The sequence below is a fragment of the Tamandua tetradactyla genome, chromosome 4, assembly GCF_023851605.1.
Source record: "Tamandua tetradactyla isolate mTamTet1 chromosome 4, mTamTet1.pri, whole genome shotgun sequence".
Classification (NCBI taxonomy): Eukaryota; Metazoa; Chordata; class Mammalia; order Pilosa; family Myrmecophagidae; genus Tamandua; species Tamandua tetradactyla.
The window spans coordinates 14,600,011-14,613,537 of record NC_135330.1 but is presented as its reverse complement, the minus strand read 5'-3'; positions in this window follow the sequence as shown (position 1 = coordinate 14,613,537).

Sequence of the window (13,527 nt, the reverse complement as noted above, 5' to 3'; positions counted from 1 at the left end):
TATAGCCCAGTAGTTCCCTGGAACTTTAAGTGTCTGTGTGACACTGAAACTCAGATTTGGTTCTCCAGCTCTAAAAGTCAGCATGGGTCCACACAGCAAGGGTTAAAAAAGAAAAGAAAACTGAAAAAGATCAAATTCCAATTAAATATGTGATGAAACTGATCTGGTTAAAACTGAGGTAAATCAATATACATGGTAAAGAATAATAGTGCCTATATTTTAAAGCTTTAACTTCTGTGTGAGATAGAAGAAAAATGTTTATTTTGACCAAAATTCGCACTATCTCATTTAATCTACCTAATTCAGCTTTATTTGATATAGAACCTGGAATAAGGAACAAAATCTTAATGTTCTGTACAAGTTAATGTTATGCAATGATGTATTTCCGAGTATTTTGGGCAGAAAATGGAAAAGTGTTTGCAAAGTCCCTTGAGGGACTGGGAAAGATAGAATTATTAAACTTCCCCACCTGGGGAATTCCTGACATTTTTCTTAAGCAAGAGGGACTCCCAATTTAATAAGCCAAGGCCTCAATTTTGAGGCTTGCCCTTATGAACTTATTTCTGTAACAGTAAACAGAACCCATTTAGGATTAGTGCCTAAGAGCCATCTCCAGGAAATCTGTGCTGTTGCTCAGATGTGGTCTCTCTCTAAGCCAAACTCTGAGCTTCCCCCAAGTGTGGGACATAATTTCCAGGCATGTAAGCCTGGCTCCAGCAGCGTGAAACATAACTGGCCTCGGCACTGTGAGACATATATTCCAAGAATGAGCCTGGCCCTGACATCACAGATGAACTGGCCAAAAGGGGAAAAAGAAATAGAGTTTCAATGGCTAAGAGATTTCAAATCGAGTTGAGTGGTCGTTCTGGAGGTTATTTTTATGCAAGTTTCAGCCAGATACTGCCAACTGCCATAACAAGGCAAACCCCAACCAACAGTGTTCCTGGAAACCATGAAAGATATCCTGTGCTCTATAAAATTCTACTTATAAAGTTTGTTTTTCAGAGACTTGAACCCTCCAGATTGTTCCAATGCCAGAGAAGCGCTGAAACCCAGAGATACTGGAATCTCCGAGAATAACTACGGGTCTCATCTGCTCACCCCTTTGCCCCTTAATAGCAACTCCCCTTTTCCACCTTGAAGCAGTCAAGCGTCAGTGCCCAGAGATCCCTCAGGGTTGAGATTTAATTATCAAATGAGAGGGAGGAATTGTAACCAAGAAATTGGGATTTAAGGGGTGATTGTTTTTAACTTTTTAAGTTGTATAGTATAACATAGACAAAGAGCAAAGAAAGAAAAAAGCAATAGTTTTCAAAATACTCTTCAACAAGAAGTTCCAGATCCCAGAGTTTGTCACAGGCTACCATACCATCATCTCAGATTTTTCCTTTTAGCTGCTCCAGAACACAGAAGGATAGAAGGAATAAAATTTTTTTTTATCATCACAATCTACATCTTTTTCTTTTTTGTGAAAAATAGCATATATACAAAAGAGCAATAAATTTCAAAGCATAGCACAACAATTAGTTGTAGAACAAATTTCAGAATTTGGCATGGGTTACAATTCCACAATTTTAGGGTTTCACTTTTAGCTGCTCTAAGATACTAGAGACTAAAAGAAGTATCAATATAATGATTCAGCAATCATATTCATTTGTTAAATCCTACCTTCTCTGTATAAGTCCACCATTACCTTTGATCTTTCTACCCTACTCTTTAGGGGTATTTGGGCTTTGGCCATTCTAACTTTTTCATTTTGGAAGGGGCTGTCAACAATATGGCGTAGGGAGGTGGAACTGGCTTGTTAGAAAGAACGCCATACGTGAAAGAGAATAAACTCTCACCCAATTGTGGAGAATAAAAGAATTTATTCATGATCTTGCAAGAAAAGGCACCCAACTGAAAAAAGGTGGCCTGCATGCTGAGCAACTGAAAGCAGTGGTATTTATCTAACCTGTGAGTCCCTCCCCTGCTTCTCTGCTGATTGGATACTCGAGAGGTTGCAGCCTATCCGGATAGTCTAACTAATTCAAATTTCTGGCAGAAGGATCTCCCTTTTGACTATGCTTTATATGTCAATGACCCTGGCTATTGCTTATTTAAACTTGTTTCTCCCTATTTGGAGCGAATCCCAGGCTTATGTCAGAGGTGCTCTCCTCCCTGCCTGCAAGACCGGTTTGAGTTGTTCTGCAGCCCTTTCCTGTGCCATCTTGTGTGAAAGCTAAACTAATTCTCTAACAAATCCCTGCTCTTTCTTTTTAAACCTTTTTAGTTTTCACATTTTAGTCTTTCTTCAAACCTGATAAGTGCCTTTTCACACGTTTCATCATAGGGATCTTCCTTTTTAAGGTGGTACAAAGTGTTTTGCTTGTACTGAATAGGCATTTGCTTGGTTAGGGCAGCCTCGGTGAATCTCTGAACTAACCCTCAGGCTCATGGGATAATGCAGCACACAAGTGCTGTGAGTACCTCAGCCATGATGCTACGGCCATCCTATTCTCCCATGTCATTTGGCTAGTAGCATCCAACTGTTCTACTATTCCCTTAAATCTTTGCTGAACTCATCCAGGGTTCCCCTTGGCATCCCTATCATTAAAGGAACCAACTAAGCTTCTTCTTTTTCCTTGTGTCAGAACTTCCTTCTCCCTTCCAAAGGGTGAATGGGATGGCCAGTTGGACCAGAGCACAGGTCCTCTTCCACTTCTTAGGTAATACTGGTCAGAGGATGCCCTTTCCACAACACCACCAAAGGCTTGTTTGGAGTATGGTTAAACTGGGGGAACTGCCAGTACTACCCTCAGTCATATTCCATGCTTGGGTACACAAGGCCATGGTCCCAAGGCCCTGGAGCCCTTCTTCCTGTCTAGAGAGATAGGCAGAGTGGTTTTCTGCACTGAGGCAAGAAGCCAGTGTGGCTTTAACTTTTCCTACAGCCTTTGAACTCCTTTTCATGTTCCTCCATACCCACCTGAGAGGGCACAGCAAGAGCAGTGGGTCGGCCTATTGCACAAGCATAACAGTTGCTTTTTTTTTTCATATTTGTTCTCTTATTTCTGCCTTATTTTGTACAGCACATTGTCCCCAAGGTTTATTCAGTTTGTTGCATGCCTCTCGATGTCGTCCCTTTATGTAGCCACACCATATTCCATCATATAATGTATCGCAGTTCGTCATTCTGCTTCTCAGTCACTGTACCTTTGGCTCCCTCCATCTAATGGGCACCTTGAGTAATGTCCAAAATGAACGAACCATGGCTTACAATCAACACTTTCAATTTTAGACAGTTTTCATTGGTCCACAGAGGCGAAGAGTCGACAAATATAGCCTCACCAAATATCAAATCAAAACTTCCCCTCATCACTTGTCCCTCACACCCTCCCCCCCATTAGTTGCCCCTGGTAGTGCTGGGGTACCGTTGATGTCTTCCTATTAATTATTGGCCATAGCATGCATTTTTAATTCCCCCCCCAAACTCCTCTACTATTGACTCTTTGTCCAATATCAAACCTTTGAAATAGTTCATGCAAGAACTTACTTATAATTTTAGATTTAATCAGTGGGCTACATGGCACTCTACATCCCCTTTCAATCATATTCACCTTCAATATGATAATGTTACTTATAACCCTTCTAATTAGTTACAATCACTTCTATCCATTCTCTCACATTTAAACTCAACCTCACTGAGTAGCCTTTCCCTGTCTCTAGCTTTTGTTTACTTCTAGGTCTGCTATATTATACAGTGTACCTCTGAAATCACATTTACCAGAGTCATAATAGCGAAATCATATAATATCTTCCCTTTTGTGTCTGACTTATTTCACTCAGCGTTATATCCTCCTGGTTTGTCCACTTATAACAGCTGCTTTTGTTTAGACTCTGAACTGTATATTTGATCCATTCCAACAAGGCATTTGTATCTTTGTACCCTGTCTCTGCCCCTATGGTTTGCTCCAAATTTTCTGTTCTGTCCATCCTGACAACTTTGGGATCATTCTGTTTTGGGGAACTAACTTCTAGCTAAGTGTCCTTAGGTGCTATCGAAGAGTTACCTGGAGAAGGCGTTACTGGTGTTGGGGACAGGACTTGCATCCTGAACCTTCCTGGAGGGTCTTTTCCAGTGAGGTCTGCCCCCATCCCATATATTCTATCAACTACTACTGCATCTCCGCTGCTGCCCCCTGCTGGATGTTTGTCTACTTTCTTGATAGTTATCACCACCAGGTTACACCACCTTCAGGTCTGTGGAATTAATCCCATGTTCATGGTTCATCCTTGAAATTGGGTAGTCCATAATACATCATCCCAAGAGGGGCAAGGAAAGCCTCGACTGTAACACCCCCCCTACAGGTTCTGGACACAAGCACTCATTTTCCCCACTCAAATGCCATTATTTTGTTAAGTTTCTGCTGTTTTTTATTTGCCAAACATCAAATGTTGGGCCTGGAGGACACGATCCCTTCCCCCCAAGATGAACCTACCCCTGGCAAATATTTCTGGAAGCCTCTCTTACCCCAAACTGCCTCAGCCTGGCATCTCCTTCACCCTCCATCAGCTGCCCTCTTTTTTTTTTTTAAGTTTTGAAATATGAATGACTATTTTCAACACCCTGCAATATTGACATTCCTTTGTTCTTCCTCATGCAAAAACATTTTTTAATTTGTACATTTAGTCACTATCATTGTATACTCTAGGCATTCCTAGATTATACCATCTCAGTCTTTATTATCTATCTTTCCTTCAGGTTTCAGATGTGCCCCCAGCCCTCCTCCCTCTATCATTCTCACTTTCAGCTTCATTCAGTTTGCTAAAATTATTGTGCTACAATCAGATAGTATTGTGCTGTTTCTGAATTTTTACAATCAATCCTGTTGTACAATCTGTATCCCTTCAGCTCCAATTACCCAATCTCTACTCTATTTCTATCTCCTGATAACCTCGGTTCTTAGCTGAAAATCTCCAAGTTCATTCATTGATGTTAGTTCATATCAGTGAGACCATACAGTATTTGTCTTTTTGTTTCTGGCTAATCTCACTCAGCATAATGGTCAAGATCTATCCATATTGTTACATGCTTCATGACTGTATTCTGTTTTACATTTATTCCATTATATGTATATACCATAGCTTGTTTAGCCACTCATCTGTTGATGGACATTTGGGCTGTTTCCATCTCTTGGCAATTGTAAATAATGCTGCTATAAACATTGGTGTGCAAATGTCCATTTGTATGTGTGCCCTCATGCCCTCTGAATAGATACCTAGCAATGGCATTGCTGGATCATATGGCAATTCTATACTTAGTTTCCTGAGGAATCAACAAACTGCCTTCCATAGCAGCTGTACCATTTTACATTCCCACCAACAGTGGGATATGTGTGCCTCTTTCTCCACATCCTCTCCAGCACTTGTTGTTTTGTTTTATGGATAATGGCCATTCTGGTGGGTGTGAGATAATATCTCATTGTGGTTTTGATTTGCATTTCCCTGATAGCCAGGGAAGTTGAGCATCTTTTCATGTGCCTTTTAGCCATTTGTATTTCTTCTTCTGAGAAGTGTGTGTTCATGTCTTTTGCCCACTTTTTAATTGGGTTGTTTGTCTTTTTGTTGTTGAGTTGAACAATCTCTTTATATATTCTGGATACTAGATCCTTGTCTGATATGTCATTTCTAAACACTGTCTCCCATTGTATATGTTGTCTTTTTACTTTCTTGACAAAATTCTTCAATGCACAAAAGTGTTTAATTTTGAGGAGTTACTATTTATCTCTTTCTTTCTTCAATGCTTGTGCTTTGGGTGTAAGATCTAGGAAACCACCACCTATTACAATTTTATACGATATTTTCCTACATTTTCTTCTAAAAGTTGTATGGTCTTAGCTCTAATGTTTAGGTCTTTGATCTATTTTGAGTTAATTCTTGTATAGGGTGCGAAATATGGATCCTCTTTGATTCTTTTGCATGTGGATATCTAATTCTCCAATCACCATTTATTGAAGAGACTGTTCTGTCCCAGGTGAGTTGGCTTGATTGCCTTATTAAAGATCAATTGTCCATAGGTGAGAGGGTCTATATCTGAGCACTCTATTAAATTCCATTGGTCAGCATATGTATCTTTATGCCAGTATCATGCTGTTTTGACCACTGCAGCTTCGTAATATGCCTTAAAGTCAGGTAATGTGAGACCTCTGACTTTTTTTTTCTTTCTCAGGATATTTTTAGCTATTTGGGACACCCTGCCCTTCCAGATAAATTTGGTTATTGGTTTTTCTATTTCTGCAAAGTAAGTTTTTTGAATTTTAATTAGTATTGCATTGAATCTACAAATCAATTAGGTAGAATTGATATCTTAACTATATTTAGTTTTCCAATCCATGACCACGGTATGCCCTTCCATTTATATAGGTCTTCTGTGATTCCTTTTAGCAATTTCTTGTAGTTTCCTTTGTATAGGTCTTTTGTATCCTAAGTTAAATTTATTCCTAAATATTTTATTCTTTTGGTTGCAATTGTAAATGGAATTTTTTTTTCTTGATTTCCCCCTCAGATTGCTCATTGCTAGTGTATAGAAACACTACAGATTTTTGAGTATTGATCTTGTAACCTGCCACTTTGCTGTACTCATTTATTAGCTCTAGTAGTTTTGCTGTGGATTTTTCGGGGTTTTCGACATATAGTTTCATATCAGCTTATACCACATATCACATAGAGTATCAGCTGCCCTCTTGCAACAACTTCCCATTACTTAGCTTCTACTCTTCAGAAAATTCATTCTTGTGTAAACTCCTCTTGGTTATTATATGCCCTCCAGCATTTATAACCCTGCGTGCCTAAGATAGCATTTAAATTTTAAAGTTTTACCAATGGAAAGCTGCCAACTCCAAATTTAGCCCCCTATTTCTGAAATGTCAATAGGGACTTGCCTAATCCTTTTGCCCCAACTCTTTAACCTTAACCCTTAAAAAACCTATCCCCCTGCCCTGCCCCCACCACCTCGGAGCAGCCATTTTTTCTCATTCTCTTGAAACGCTTCGGAGATGGCTCTGTTTTTCCCTGAAATAAAGCCTTTGACTAAACTCTTTTGTTCCACCTCCTGCTGGGTGAGTTTGCATTTCATCAAACTGTACAGTTTGGGACTTTAAACCTTCAGTTACATTCATTACCAATTTGGCAGGTCTTGTTGCATTCCCTATTTGAAATATTATGACTAGTATAACTATTCTCATTTTTAAATTGAGCCTCAGGTCCCCCTCATCTGTCTTCCTTGGATATGACTTTTTGTTCCCCCAGGTCACTATTAACTATGTTAGATTAAAGTACAGAATCCAAACTCCAAATCCAAAAACACCTTTTACCCTCCCAACTATTGTCTCTTTAACATGATTTTAAAGGGTCTGAAGTTGGAGTTAGTTCCCAGGAGGCGGGCTGTGTTATTGGGTACTTATCATCCGGCACAGGTATTGGTCCTTTCACATGGGTGTAGTGAGTCCAACCTTTTCCTGCTATTTCAGTTGTCAGATGGCCATTTCAGTTAACATCCTTCCCAGGCCAGTTGGAGTTTGGACTCTTTCCATGATTTGATGAGGATCCAACTGCCGGGTTGGTGTTGATGGGCAGCAAATTCAAGAGGCGGGGTCTGGGCCCACAATCCAAGGTGCTTGACAAGGGATGACAGAGTAGAGGACAAAGCCAGTGTATAATTCTTGAGGAAGAGATCTTTTGCAAAGTCAGCTATTGGCATGGTCTGTCCCAAGGCAAAATTCTCCTCTGGGTTTGGACCTGTAAAACTCAGAATATGTTATTATTTGCAGCTAACATACAAAAGAGGGACAGTCATAGAATACATATTCCCATTTACAGAAGGAGAAACTGGAAGGAACAAGGGGTCACCAGACTCAAGCAGTTTCAAAAAACTGCAAGGCAAATTTCATTAGATTTCAAAATCTTAAGAGTCATTTATCTTCAGGGCTTTAGAAAGCAGCAGCCCCACCCTTTCCAAGGGCCTAATACAGTGGCCGCCTCTCTGCGAATGCAACCCTGGGGAACACTGGGGAGAGAACACCCCTCTCAGCTCCACCCACTCCAAGCATTGGGGCCACACCCAGGCTCTCTGCCATCCATGAGGCACATGCTCAGCCTCTCCATGTGGTGACAGCCAGGCTCTCCCCAGCCTCCAAGCAATGTGCTCCACCCTCTGTCCAAGGCCTGGGGCAGCACCCCTCCTCCCACACAAGGTGGAAGACCCATTCTCTGCCTTCCATGCAAACTCACCCTCTCCAAGTGCTTGGGTGGGTCTGCTCTCCTGGCCCAAGGCCTTCCAACTTCAGACCCCAGCTTCCAGAGTTCAGCCCCTGAAGCCATTTTCCTCCAATATGTTCTTTCCTTGCCCCTCCCAATCCCAAATGGCAGTGGCTCTTTATACAGATGCCACAACACTCTCGCTGGCCTACCATGGAGTAGTTTTGGGTCATGCCCATCAGCCAGTACCATAGGTATTATTAGGTCCCTTCCCAATCAGTTACTCCCAGCTTCTGGAATGTACAGCAGGGGGCTTATAATTTGGTTATCTTCCCAATAGATATTAGCAGGTTTGAAAAATGGGGACTTTAAATCTTTCCCCTTTTACCCCTGAAACTATGAGGGAGCTACTGAGAATTTGACCTCCTCTGGGATATGGGTCACAGAAGATAGAGCTGTCCCAGTGTCCACGAAAAATGTAATTTCTCCCTGATGTGGGCCCACCCTTAGATTTACCAAAGGCTTCCAGCAGGCTCCTGAGATGAGGAGGCCCTGACCTTCCTAATCCTCAAAATTCATCAGGGGTATCACCCAACATTCTTTCTTTAAACTCAGGCGTTTCTTTTTGAAATGACCAGGTTCCCACAGTGATAACACCCTGCTGAGTCTTGTGCCCTCCTTGCTCCTTTATCTCCTTTGGACCCGACTGTTTCTCTATCTCGCCTCTGCCTGTCTCCTCCTTGCTTTATCTCTAATCCCTTCTTGACCATATAGTGGTCTGTGCTCAACATAACTTTAGCTTGTTGCTTCTGCTTTCCTCTTCCCTTTTTGCAACCCACTATAACCAATGACATGGCAGGAGAAGATGTCCAGCTAAGTGTACTTGGCAGGCAGCCTGGGGAACACCCGGCCAGTGTTTGTGCTGGTCACCTGGCTAAACCTGTCACGAGCCTGTCCTGCTGGCCCATCCCCGGGACTGGTCTTCACCCCAGAGGGGCCAGCTGCTGCTCAGTCCTGGGAGCCCAGGGATGGGCCATGCATGGCAGAGGGATTTGGGGGCTTAGGGGAAGGAATTGGGTGGGTGCCGAGCCTGTACTCTCAGCCCCAGTGTCTCTGCCCCCCACTCCCTGGTCTGCCATGTAGCTCTGGTTTGCCTGCATTCTTGGGCAAGTAGAGACCGCAGGGCCTACTGTGCAGTAGTGACCAGCATGCAGTTAATGGTTGCAGAGCTGCCTGGGCCGGCATGTGCCCCGTGGCCACTGCAAACAGGTCCTGTTTTTAGCACCTCTTTTCTGCTTCACTCTTGAGTAAACAAGACCCTTAGTAACTGGCACTTGGGAGACATACAGTGACTATCTGATTCACTCTTGAGTAAACAAGACCCTTAGTAACTGGCACTTGGGAGACATACAGTGACTATCTGATTCCCTTGTGCCACTTCTTCAGAGCAGATTTAAAGCCAAGAGCTCCAATGGGTACTTTCACAGCCCTGACACTGAGTGGTTCTGAACACTCCCCTCTCATCTTGCCCCCACCTCCCTCTCATACAACACCTTGGAGCAGACAAACAACAAACAAAAGCCCATGCCTGCACCAAAGAAGAAACAGGTGATCCTGCATCTAAAATAAAATGTGGAAGCAAAGAAAGGAGCCCAATTGGGTCTTAAGGGCCACCATCACCGGTAAAGTTGAACACAGCAAAACTTCATAACTAAATACACTCTGAGACTCTCTCAATAACTCTCCTAGTGGTTTATCCCTCCACCCATCTATTTTCTAGATCTTTTTCTGCATGTCAGCCCAAGGCCCCTTTACATCCTCGGGCCACAGGACTATCAGGGCCAATCCCTGAATATTTCCTTACTTGGTCCCTCAATTTTTGCAGGTAAGCAGAGGGAGTTTTGTTTAAGTTGATTCCTCAAAAACAAAAACAGAAACAAAACATAATACCCAACAAGATTTTGTTGAAAAAGATGCATCTTTAGTTCAACCAAGAATCCCTTGTGTTGCTTTAACCATCCGACCTTTCCTTGGCTCACCTACTTGCCTCAATAAATCAGAGAGCAGGCATCTTTTCTTATTGCTCAGAAGTAGTTGGCACATCCTGTTAAAGGCCCCATAACCCTCCTAGGGGTCCAGTTCTTACACTGACACTTTCATCGAGACTGAACTCCTTCAGGAAAATGCTCCCACATCGGGATTGTTTTATTCACCCATATGCTTCACTTTTATTAGTAGCAAGTCTGCAATTCCTGCATTTGGCAAAGGGATTTATTATAGAGAAACCTGACTCTCCGTCAAGTGGTCACATACCACTTTGAAATAGTTCTGTTGAACCAAAGAGACAAAACTAGAAAATTACCAAACTGTCAGTAACTCTGAGTAGCTTCTTTCGGTCCCTTTCAAGGACTAAAAATTACTAGATAGTTCAAGCTGTCTTTTCCTTGAGCCACCTCAAAGGCTTTATTTAAGTTCTGAGATTTGAGTACAGACAATTTTATCCCCTGTATGGTGAGGCCTTAAAGATCTCGCACAAAACCAATTCTCATCTGTCCCATATTTGACCAGATACCTCAGAGGGTACAATGTACCCTCTTTTGTCCAAATGTACATTTTTCTTGCCCTTGGTCTGCCAATGTTCCAACATTCTCCCTATGGATTATCCAGGGGAATGTTCCCACAGGGGCAGATTTTATAGACATGCCCTCCCTTTTCCCTGGCTGGCTGACACCTCTACCCATTTTGAGTCTTGCCTGGGTTCCTTTATCTCATCACCCTCTAGCTTCATCCAACCCTTTCCATCGTGGGAAACAGGAACCATGGACTGGGACTCCACGCTTGCTTACTCGCACGAGGTTCATCAGAATTCATCCTGACCACCAAGACAATACTTAATAGCTCTTCTTTGTTTTTTTTTTTTTTTTTTAACCTCGGTCTGTGCACAGAGTTGCCTGGTCACCGTAAGGCAGATTTCCACATTTTCTCCTTCAAAATAGGCAGATCCAAGCATCCGATCTCAGGTCCTTCTGGCTGCTGGAGGTGGGCCCCAACAGCAGAGTCTGAGCAGGGCGCGCCTTCCCTTCATCCTCCCCAGGGGTCTTCCTAGGAAGCCTCAGATCCCAGACAAGTCCCCAAATTGTTAGAAAGAACGCCATACTTGAAAGAGAATAAATGCTCACCGATTGTGGAGAATAAAATAATTTATTCACGATCTTGCAAGAATGGGCACCCAACTGAAAAATGGTGGCCTGCATGCTGAGTAGCTGAAAGCAGTGATATTTATCTAACCTGCAAGTCCCTCCCTTGTTTTTCTGCTGATTGGATACTCCAGAGGTTACAGCCTATCCAGGTAGTCTAACCAATTCAAATTTCCAGGGAAGGTGTCCACTTTTTTCTTTTTGCATGGGCAGGTACTTGGGGTTCCCACTTTTGATTATGCTTATATTTCAATGACCCTGGTCATTACTTATTTAAACATGTTTCTATTTGGTGCAAATTCTAGGCTTATGTCAGGGGTGCTCTCCTTCCCTGCCTGCAAGGCTGGTTTGAGTTGCTCTGCAGCCCTTTCCTATGCCACACTGTACAAACGCTAAACTTAATTTTCTTACATAGCTGATGTTCTGGAGAGGTTGTGCCCTCTAAGTTTCAGGACTTAGCTGATCCAGAAACCCAAATGGAGGTTGTAGTTTTCTAAAAAGTTACCCTAGTCCATGGAACCTTTGTAGAGTATTATATATTGCCCAGGCTTGTTTAGGATTGGATGGAATGGTTTTTGTTGGGGGTTGGGAAGTTATGACAGGTAGCAATGTCTAACTGAAGATTGCTTAAGTATGACCTCCAGAGTAGATTCCCGACTCTATTTTAATTCTCCCAGCCACTGATACCTTATTAGTTACATTTCTTTTCTTCCTTTTGGTCAGGATGGAATTGTTGATGCCACAGTGTTAGGAGTGGACTCATTCCTGGGAGTCATCTAGCATGCCACCAGGGAGACTTTCATTATGGATGTCGTGTCCTTTGTAGGGGGTAGGGCAATGATTACACTTACAGAGTTGGGCTTAGAGAGAGGGCAAACTGAGCAACAGAAGACGATAAAGAACAACTTGATTCAAAATCATATTCCTTTTGGCTTTTCGATATTTTGCAGTTGACAGGTGAACACCTGAAATTCCGAAATTATAATTCAGCTGTGTTAATATCTGAAATGAGTGTGGAAGCCTTTATTTTTGCCCTTGAAACTATAAGAGCTGTTGCACCCCTTATCTGGTCAATCTCCTGCAGAGTAAAACCTATAATGCTAACGAAGTCAGCCGTTGATTACTTCCATCTTTTGGTTTACACATTTAGAAACAACTCCCCTCCTTTCAGCTTCTCTTATTCTACTGAAAAGACAATGATACCAATACTTCTTTTCTGCTTTCAACTTGTTATTCAAAATGATCTCATTTTCACTTGCTGAAATCCTTAAAAACATTGAAATCCCCTAAATGAGCTGAAGGAGTAAGGCAGGGAAAGAGAGAGACAGACACAGAGACAGAGAGAGACAAAAACAAAGAAAAAGTCAGAGAGAGTGAGTGAAACAGAGAGACAAGCAGGAAGAGAGAGAAGAGGCAGCCAGACAGTGCTGAGGTCAGAGAGGTGTCACAGGGAGAACAGGTTGGCTACTGTGCGCTGGGGCTGAGGGGCACAGCAGGACTACGGTGCAAGAGTGCGGCAGGTGGAGTGGGGGGTGGGGTGTTGGGTTCAGACAGCTGCCCTGTAGAGACATCAAGAAGCTGCGCCACCACGCCAGGAGGGGATGCGATCCACCGTGGGGTAGCCACACGGCTGGACCCAAGGCAGGTCGTTTCTGAGGCTGGGCTGGGTGGCCAGGTCGGGTGGAGACGCCTTGTCTGGACGGGGCATTTCGGAGCGGCTGGTGAGAGCTGGGTGGGAGCCTGGAGGATGGCGGATTTACAAGCAGGAGCTGAGGGACCCAGTGCAAGCAAGAGCCAAGGCGCCGTCCTCAGAGAGGAGCCGCCAGCAGGTGAGCTTGAGCTGCGACCCAGCAAACCCATCAGGCTACCGTGTGGGAGTTGGGGTCAGGCAGTAGTGCTCTAGACACAAGGATGGATGGACAGAGAGGGAGAGGGAGAGGAAAAGAGAGGGTGGGGGAGAGACCGAGGGGGAGAGGAAGCGTGCGGGGGGGGGGGGGGGGGGAGGAGGGAGAGGGAGGAAAGGGAGGGAGAGAGAGAGAGGGAAAGAGGAAAGAGAGAGACAGAGAGGGAGGGAGAGGGAGAGGGAGAGAGG